This window comes from Dysidea avara, chromosome 14 (assembly GCF_963678975.1).
Source record: "Dysidea avara chromosome 14, odDysAvar1.4, whole genome shotgun sequence".
Taxonomy (NCBI): domain Eukaryota; kingdom Metazoa; phylum Porifera; class Demospongiae; order Dictyoceratida; family Dysideidae; genus Dysidea; species Dysidea avara.
Genome location: NC_089285.1, coordinates 6631713 through 6640971, shown reverse-complemented (window position 1 = coordinate 6640971; position 9259 = coordinate 6631713). Strand labels below are relative to the sequence as shown.

Below are 9259 nucleotides of genomic sequence, written 5' to 3'. Positions count from 1 at the left end.
TTGATACATTTTTTACCTCTGAAAGAGGAAAACCTCTATAGCTATTCAGTACAGCCAAAAGTGGCCAAAAATTCTGGGTCCCTAAATGTCCGTAACAGAGAGGTTCCACTGTACACAATTGCCATTCTGGTCAGTGGCGTACGCAGGAATTTTGAAAAGGGGTTTCCACTATAGCTAAGTGACTGTTATATTAGAGTAGTTTATATTACCTGACTGCTCTATTAGAGTATCTCGATCTTTTCACCAAAATCATGCATAGTTCAGAACAATGCTATAAGTTTTGCTGTCAACTCATGTTAGAAACTATTATTTAACTAAGATAAAAGTTTAAAATGTGTCCTGTTCCATGATAGATTCCAGATTCTGAAAACCTGAAGTTTCAATTTCTTAATGTTTCAAGTAGTGCGTAAAATCCAAAGGGGTTTCCTCTAACCCCTGGAAACCCCCTTCGTACGCCCCTGCTGTTAGTAATTATATGCTTATGATTTTTTAGCAATTGAGTTGCAAAACACTCTAGGTAGCAGGGGCGGATCCAGGAGCTGGCAAGGGGAGGGGCACAAACAGGCTAAGTTGTGGGTGGTTGGGGAGAGCCGCCAGATTCTCTTGTTAGTTGCTGAAATTTTAAAGCAGCAAATAAGCACCTCTTAGTGGTGTCTCACTGTTGATTTTTGCCATTTGACCGTTTGCAGATGGTTGTGAAGTCTTAAAAGTTGATTTAAAGGCCCTGAATGTCTTAGACAGCAGCAACACGATAATTATTTTAGAGGCGCTTAGTACGCACGAAGGTGCTGGGTGACTGTTTCACAGTTAGTTTGACTTCGGTTTGCTTTGTTTTCAATCGAATTTGTAATAAATGTTAGTAAAATGTGCATATTTTCATGAGTTGTATAAAATGATCTTGTCCTGACATAAAGTGTAGTATTTTAATTAGAACTAGCTAGCTAGCTATAGTTGGCTCCTCCATAAGTTGGGGGGGGGGGGGGGGGGGGGGATTTGCCCTAAATGCCCCATCCTGGATCCGCCATTGGGTAGCTAATACAGCAGTCACTACTACTTCATCTACCAAAATAGTGAGAAATTATGTGCTCTACTACCCTTTCAATTACAAATGAAGATTCATTTCCACTCATTTCTCGTTTCCTATTTGTCCGTTCCTGGTTTTCCCACTACCCTGACCTGTTAGGCCACTTCAACTAAATCTTTTGTTTCTCGGGCCCGACCGACCCTATATTTTTCAGTATAAAATAATTATGTTAATCACGTGATCACCTTGCAAAGAGTGGCAACGCCACGAAAGAGTTACAAATTTATCTTTAAGCTCTCAAAAAGTATAGGTAACACTAAATATCTCAACATATAGCTGCCTACTCGCAAGTGATACAGCAACCGTAATGTAGCTTAGCCACCGTTTGACTCGCAATATCACTCTTCAGCTAGCAAAATAGCCTATATTTTTTAAAATTTATTTACCGACCTACCGACCTTTATTTGGCTGAATTTTGAAAAGATTTAGTTGAAGTGGCCTTAGAGCTGTTAGAGTGATGTAGCTGACTGTCTCGCGTGATGTAGACTATTTATCACGTGAACTGTCAAAACATCAGTGCAACGTTTCTACCGTGTTTTTTCAGGTTTCTTGCGACAATCAAAGCATAAACGTGATCAAACATGTGATCTGTAATTCAAACATCTCGAACTTGCAAGGCATTAAAGTGAATATTCGTACCTTTTGCCGATCATTGTACACGTTCAAGTATTGCTAATGCTTTGGTTTTCGCCAGAAACCTGAAAAACACGGTAAGTACTAGGCTACCAGTTTAGAGTTGGTTGCAATGGCGGGCCTTATGTTAGAGAGGCAGCTAGCGCCTATCCCAGAACCACCGCCAATATCAGAGGAGCGACTGCAGGAGAAGGCGAAGAAATGGCAGCAGTTGCAGTCGAAGCGGTACAGCGAGAAGAGGAAATTTGGGTTTGTGGAGGCTCAGAAAGAAGACATTCCGCCGGAGCATGTGAGGAAGATAATCCGTGACCATGGTGACATGACTAGTCGGAAGTACCACCATGATAAAAGAGTGTACCTGGGGGCACTGAAGTACATGCCCCATGCTATGTTGAAGTTATTGGAGAACTTACCAATGCCATGGGAACAGATTAGAGACGTCAAAGTGTTGTACCATATCACAGGAGCTATAACGTTTGTCAATGAGATCCCCTGGGTGATTGAACCAGTGTATATTGCTCAGTGGGGCACGATGTGGATTATGATGCGACGAGAAAAGAGAGATCGTAAACACTTTAAAAGGATGAGGTTCCCTCCATTTGATGATGAGAAGCCTCCCCTGGATTATGCTGACAACATACTGAATGTGGAGCCACTGGAAGCCATACAGATGGAACTGGACCCTGATGAAGATTGTGCTGTACATGAGTGGCTGTATGAGCACTATCCTTTAGTTGGGACCCCACATGTCAATGGTTCCATTTACAAGTGGTGGAATCTCACAGTGGAGAAGATGGCGGTACTGTATCGTCTTGGTAGCCAGCTACTCACAGATCTGGTTGATAACAACTACTTCTACCTGTTTGACCTGAAATCCTTCTTCACTGCTAAAGCTCTCAACCTGGCCATTCCAGGGGGACCAAAATTTGAACCTCTTGTGAGGGATCAGACCCAAGGTGATGATGATTGGGATGAGTTTAATGACATCAACAAGATCATAATCAGACAGCCAATCAGGACGGAGTATCGTATAGCGTTCCCCTACCTGTATAATAGCCTACCATTATATGTCCACTTGCCCTGGTACCATCATCCTTCAGTAGTGTACATCAAGGCTGAGAATCCTGATCTGCCAGCATTCTACTTTGATCCTTTGATCAATATCATCTCTCACCAATATGCTGTTATGTCAACAGAGACGTTTGATGATGACGAGGAGTTCGTCCTCAGCGATGGGATAGAACCATTCCTGAGGGTGACACCTCTGTACACGGACAATACAGCCAATGGGATATCCTTGCTCTGGGCACCACGCCCCTTCAACCTACGTTCCGGCCACACCAGGAGAGCAATTGATGTACCTCTAGTGAAACAATGGTATTGTGAACACTGTCCTACTGGTCATCCAGTTAAGGTCAGAGTGTCTTATCAGAAGTTGTTGAAAGTATATGTGTTGAATGCCCTCAAACATCGTCCACCTAAAGCTCTGAACAAGAAGTACCTGTTTCACTCATTCAAGTCCACCAAGTTTTTTCAGTCAACTGAACTGGATTGGGTGGAGGCAGGGCTACAAGTGTGTCGTCAAGGTTATAACATGTTAAACCTGCTGATCCATTGTAAGAACCTGAATTACCTGCATCTTGACTACAACTTCAACCTGAAACCGGTCAAGACCCTGACTACCAAGGAACGTAAGAAGTCTCGTTTTGGTAATGCCTTCCACTTGTGTCGTGAGATATTACGACTAACTAAACTGATAGTGGACTCCGTAGTGCAGTTTCGTGTTGGAAATGTTGACTGCTTCCAGCTAGCTGATGGACTACAATATACATTTGCTCATGTTGGTCAGTTGACTGGAATGTACCGGTACAAGTACAAGTTGATGAGACAGATTAGAATGTGCAAGGATCTCAAACATGTCATCTATTATCGGTTTAAAACTGGTCCAGTTGGCAAGGGCCCGGGGGTAGGTATCTGGGCTCCAGGTTGGAGGGTGTGGATGTTTTTCCTGAGGGGTGTGGTCCCCCTGATAGAGCATTGGCTAGGCAACCTGTTATCACGACAATTTGAAGGACGTCACTCAAAGGGTGTGGCAACGACTGTTACTAAGCAACGAGTTGAGAGTCATTTTGATCTAGAGCTGCGTGCTTCGTTGATGCATGACATATTGGACATGATGCCTGAGGGTATCAAACAGAACAAAGCTCGTGTGATCCTACAACACCTCAGTGAAGCATGGAGATGTTGGAAGGCTAATATTCTATGGAAAGTGCCTGGCCTGCCAATACCAGTGGAGAATATGATCCTTCGTTATGTCAAGTCTAAAGCTGACTGGTGGACCAATACTGCTCATTATAACAGGGAGAGGATCAGACGTGGTGCCACGGTTGACAAGACAGTATTCAAGAAGAACCTTGGTAGATTGACCAGGTTGCACTTTAAGGTTGAACAAAAGAGACAACATAATTATTTAAAAGATGGGGCATACGTCTTGGCTGAAGAAGCCGTAGCAATTTACACAACAACACTTCATTGGCTGGAGAGCAGACGATTCTCACCAATCCCATTTCCTCCCCTCTCATACAAACACGACATCAAGTTGTTGATCCTGGCCCTTGAGAGGCTGAAAGAGGCTTACAGCGTAAAGAGCAGACTGAACCAATCTCAACGTGAAGAATTGGGACTTATTGAACAAGCCTATGATAACCCACATGAGGCATTATGTAGAATTAAATGTCATTTGTTGACACAAAGAGCTTTCAAAGAGGTTGGAATAGAGTTTATGGACCTATACAGTCACCTTGTACCAGTATATGATGTGGAGCCACTGGAGAAGATCACTGATGCCTACCTGGACCAGTACTTGTGGTATGAGGCTGACAAGAGGAGGTTGTTCCCTCCATGGATCAAACCTGCTGACACTGAACCACCACCATTACTAGTGTATAAGTGGTGCCAAGGCATCAACAACTTACAGGATGTATGGGAAACTGGTGATGGAGAGTGTAATGTAATGATGCAGGCCGAGTTTGACAAGATGTACGAGAAGATTGACCTGACTCTGCTCAACAGGTTATTGAGGTTGATAGTGGATCACAATATTGCTGACTACATGACTGCCAAGAATAATGTGGTCATTAACTATAAGGATATGAACCACACCAACTCATACGGGATCATCAGGGGTCTACAGTTTGCCTCCTTCATAGTCCAGTATTATGGGTTAGTACTAGACTTACTAGTACTGGGACTACAAAGAGCTAGTGAAATCGCCAGACTACCTCAGATGCCTAACGACTTCCTGACATTTCAAGATGTTGACACGGAAACAAGCCATCCAATCAGATTGTACTCTCGCTACATCAACAAATTGCACATATTCTTCAGGTTCACAGCGGAGGAAACTCGTGACCTCATTCAACGATACCTCACTGAACACCCTGACCCTAATAATGAGAATATTGTTGGGTTTAGCAACCGGAAATGTTGGCCTCGGGACAGTAGAATGAGGTTGATGAAACATGATGTTAACCTTGGTCGTGCTGTATTCTGGGACATCAAGAACAGGTTACCTCGTTCCATCACTACAATAGACTGGGATGCTCCAGAGAGTTTTGTGTCAGTATACAGCAAGGACAATCCCAACCTGTTATTCAACATGTCAGGCTTTGAGTGTCGTATACTGCCCAAATGTAGGGTGACCTATGAAGAGATCGCCCACCTAGATGGAGTGTGGAACCTTCAGGATGAGGTCACCAAGGAGAGAACTGCTCAGTGTTTCCTCAAAGTTGATGAAGAGTCACAACAACGTTTCCACAACAGAGTGAGGCAAATCCTGATGGCATCTGGCTCTACCACCTTCACCAAGATTGTTAACAAGTGGAACACAGCACTGATAGGATTAATGACTTACTTCAGAGAGTCAGTAATGAACACTAGGGAGTTGTTGGATCTGTTGGTGAAGTGTGAGAATAAGATACAAACACGTATCAAGATTGGTCTCAATTCAAAGATGCCAAGTCGTTTCCCTCCAGTAGTATTCTACACCCCCAAGGAGTTGGGTGGACTGGGCATGTTATCAATGGGACATGTGTTAATACCTCAGTCTGATCTCAGGTGGTCCAAACAGACAGACGCAAGAGGGATTACTCACTTCAGGTCTGGAATGAGTCATGATGAGGATCAGCTGATACCTAATCTTTATCGCTATGTCCTGCCCTGGGAGAGTGAGTTCATAGACTCACAGAGAGTATGGGCAGAATACCGACTAAAGAGACAGGAGGCTAATGTTCAGAACAGGAGATTGACACCAGAAGATCTGGAGGATTCTTGGGATAGGGGAATCCCCCGTATCAACACCTTATTCCAGAAGGACAGGCACACACTAGCCTACGATAAGGGCTGGAGGGTGCGTACTGACTTCAAACAATATCAGGTGCTGAAGCAGAACCCATTCTGGTGGACACACCAGTGGCACGATGGAAGGTTATGGAACCTGAACAATTATCGTACTGACATGATACAGGCACTTGGAGGAGTGGAGGGGATATTGGAACATACTTTGTTCAAGGGGACCTACTTCCCTACCTGGGAGGGGTTGTTCTGGGAGAAGGCTAGTGGTTTTGAGGAGTCAATGAAGTACAAGAAGTTGACTAATGCTCAACGATCAGGTCTCAACCAGATACCAAATCGTCGGTTCACCTTATGGTGGTCCCCTACTATCAACAGAGCTAATGTCTACGTTGGTTTCCAAGTACAGCTAGATCTCACTGGGATATTCATGCATGGCAAGATCCCCACCCTGAAGATCTCACTGATCCAGATATTCCGAGCTCACTTGTGGCAGAAGATTCATGAGAGTACTGTAATGGATCTGTGTCAGGTGTTTGATCAAGAATTGGATGCTTTAGAAATTGAGACAGTTCAGAAGGAGACCATCCATCCTCGCAAGTCTTACAAAATGAACAGTTCTTGTGCAGACATTTTGTTGTTTGCCGCATACAAGTGGAATGTGTCTCATCCATCACTACTGGCTGATAGCAAGGACACAATGGACAGCAGTACCATACAGAAATACTGGGTTGATGTACAGCTCAGATGGGGGGACTATGACTCACATGATGTAGAGAGATATGCTAGGGCCAAGTTCCTCGACTACACTACTGATAATATGAGTATCTATCCTTCACCCACTGGAACACTGATTGCTATTGACCTGGCCTATAACCTGCACAGTGCATTTGGTAACTGGATCCCAGGTATGAAGCTATTAATCCAACAAGCTATGGGTAAGATCATGAAGGCCAACCCTGCCCTGTACGTGTTAAGAGAGGATACGTAAGGCACTACAACTCTATTCCTCTGAACCCACTGAACCATACCTATCATCACAAAATTATGGTGAACTATTCTCCAATCAAATCATCTGGTTTGTGGACGACACTAATGCCTACCGTGTAATCAGACACAAGACATTTGAAGGTAACCTCACAACAAAGCCAATCAATGGAGCCATATTTGTGTTCAACCCTCGTACTGGACAATTGTTCCTCAAGATCATCCACACCTCTGTGTGGGCGGGTCAGAAGAGATTGGGACAGCTGGCCAAGTGGAAGACGGCAGAGGAGGTAGCAGCACTTATAAGGTCTCTACCAGTAGAGGAACAACCCAAACAGATCATAGTTACTAGGAAAGGAATGTTAGACCCTCTGGAAGTGCATCTGGTGGACTTCCCTAATATTATCATCAAGGGGAGTGAACTACAACTACCCTTTCAGGCTTGTCTGAAGGTAGAGAAGTTAGGTGACCTAATCCTAAAGGCCATGGAGCCACAGATGGTATTGTTTAATCTGTATGATGACTGGCTGAAGAATATCTCATCATATACTGCCTTTTCCAGACTAATTCTGATATTGAGAGCTCTACATGTTAATGTGGACCGGACCAAGGTGATACTGAAGCCAGACAAAACAATGATAACAGAACCACATCATATATGGCCAACACTCATGAATGAGGAATGGATCAGGGTAGAGGTTTCTCTGAAGGATTTGATCTTAGCTGATTATGGCAGGAAGAATAATGTCAATGTTGCATCACTTACTCAGTCTGAGATCAGGGATGTGATTCTGGGAATGGAGATATCAGCTCCATCACAACAACGTCTACAAATAGCTGAGATTGAGAAACAGACTAAAGAACAATCCCAATTAATGGCCACCACAACACGTACAGTTAATGTCCATGGTGATGAGATCATTGTATCCACTGTGACCAACTATGAGACTCAGACCTTCTCATCTAAGACTGAGTGGCGTATACGAGCCATCTCAGCAACCAACCTGCACCTGCGTACCAAACTTATCTATGTGTCATCTGATGACATTAAAGAGACTGGCTTCACCTACATCTTAACTAAGAACATTCTGAAGAAGTTTATCATCATATCTGACTTGCGTACTCAGATTGCTGGATACCTTTATGGGGTAAGTCCCCCTGATAACCCTCAAGTGAAGGAGATTAGATGTATCATCATGGTACCTCAGTGGGGTACTCATCAGGTGGTACACCTACCCCAGAGATTACCCTCACATGATTACCTGAAGGATATGGAGCCATTAGGATGGATACACACCCAACCCAAAGAGCTACCTCAACTATCCCCACAAGATGTTACCATGCATGCTAAGATCATGGCTGATAATCCTTCCTGGGATGGGGAGAAGACCATCGTCATCACTTGCAGTTTCACTCCAGGGTCATGTTCACTCACTGCATACAAGCTCACCCCATCTGGATTTGACTGGGGTCGTAACAACAAGGATACTGGTAATAATCCCCATGGTTATCTGCCATCACACTATGAACGTGTCCAGATGCTCCTGTCAGACAGGTTCCTCGGATTTTTCATGGTCCCCTCTCAGGGATCCTGGAACTATAATTTCATGGGTATCAAACACTCTCCTACAATGAACTATGAGTTACAACTAGCTAATCCAAAGGAGTTTTATCATGAGGCTCATCGGGTAACGCATTTCACCAATTTCAGTTATACTGAGGAACATGAGGTGACCACTGCTGATCGTGAGGATGCCTTTGCTTAGTAACTTACTCTAAACAATGTACACGATAATGTTTGTATTGATAATTGTTAATGCATTTGTTTTTTGTTGTATTTTGTGACTTATCAGATTAATTAGAATAAAAATGGCAGTGTGTTTGCTAGCACAAGGAGTCTGAAAAACTGATTGACAAGTACATTATGGCATTGTTAACATGTGTAAGGGACAAGAATTTAGGGTCTCCACATACCTTGGGGACCCTACATTCTCTCAGTGGCCCTGGCTTATAGCTAATAAAAAGTTTTCTCTTGAAAATTATAAAACTAGCTAGATCTATATTTGATGTTTGATTGTTTGCATAGAGAGATTTTTCTTTTCTCCACATATTCCAATGGGAGCCCTTGAAATTAAATTTAAATTAAAACTAAGAGTTATTATATGGGGGAGAGTGTCTAAAAGGAGTACTTTCAGGATGCAAGTA

At 43.4% G+C, this 9259-nt stretch overlaps 1 pseudogene; it reads left to right on the top strand.

The window, feature by feature from the left end:
- Positions 1-1829: 1829 nt before the first annotated feature.
- On the top strand, positions 1830-8907 carry LOC136243997 (pre-mRNA-processing-splicing factor 8 pseudogene; annotated as a pseudogene).
- Positions 8908-9259: the final 352 nt, after the last annotated feature.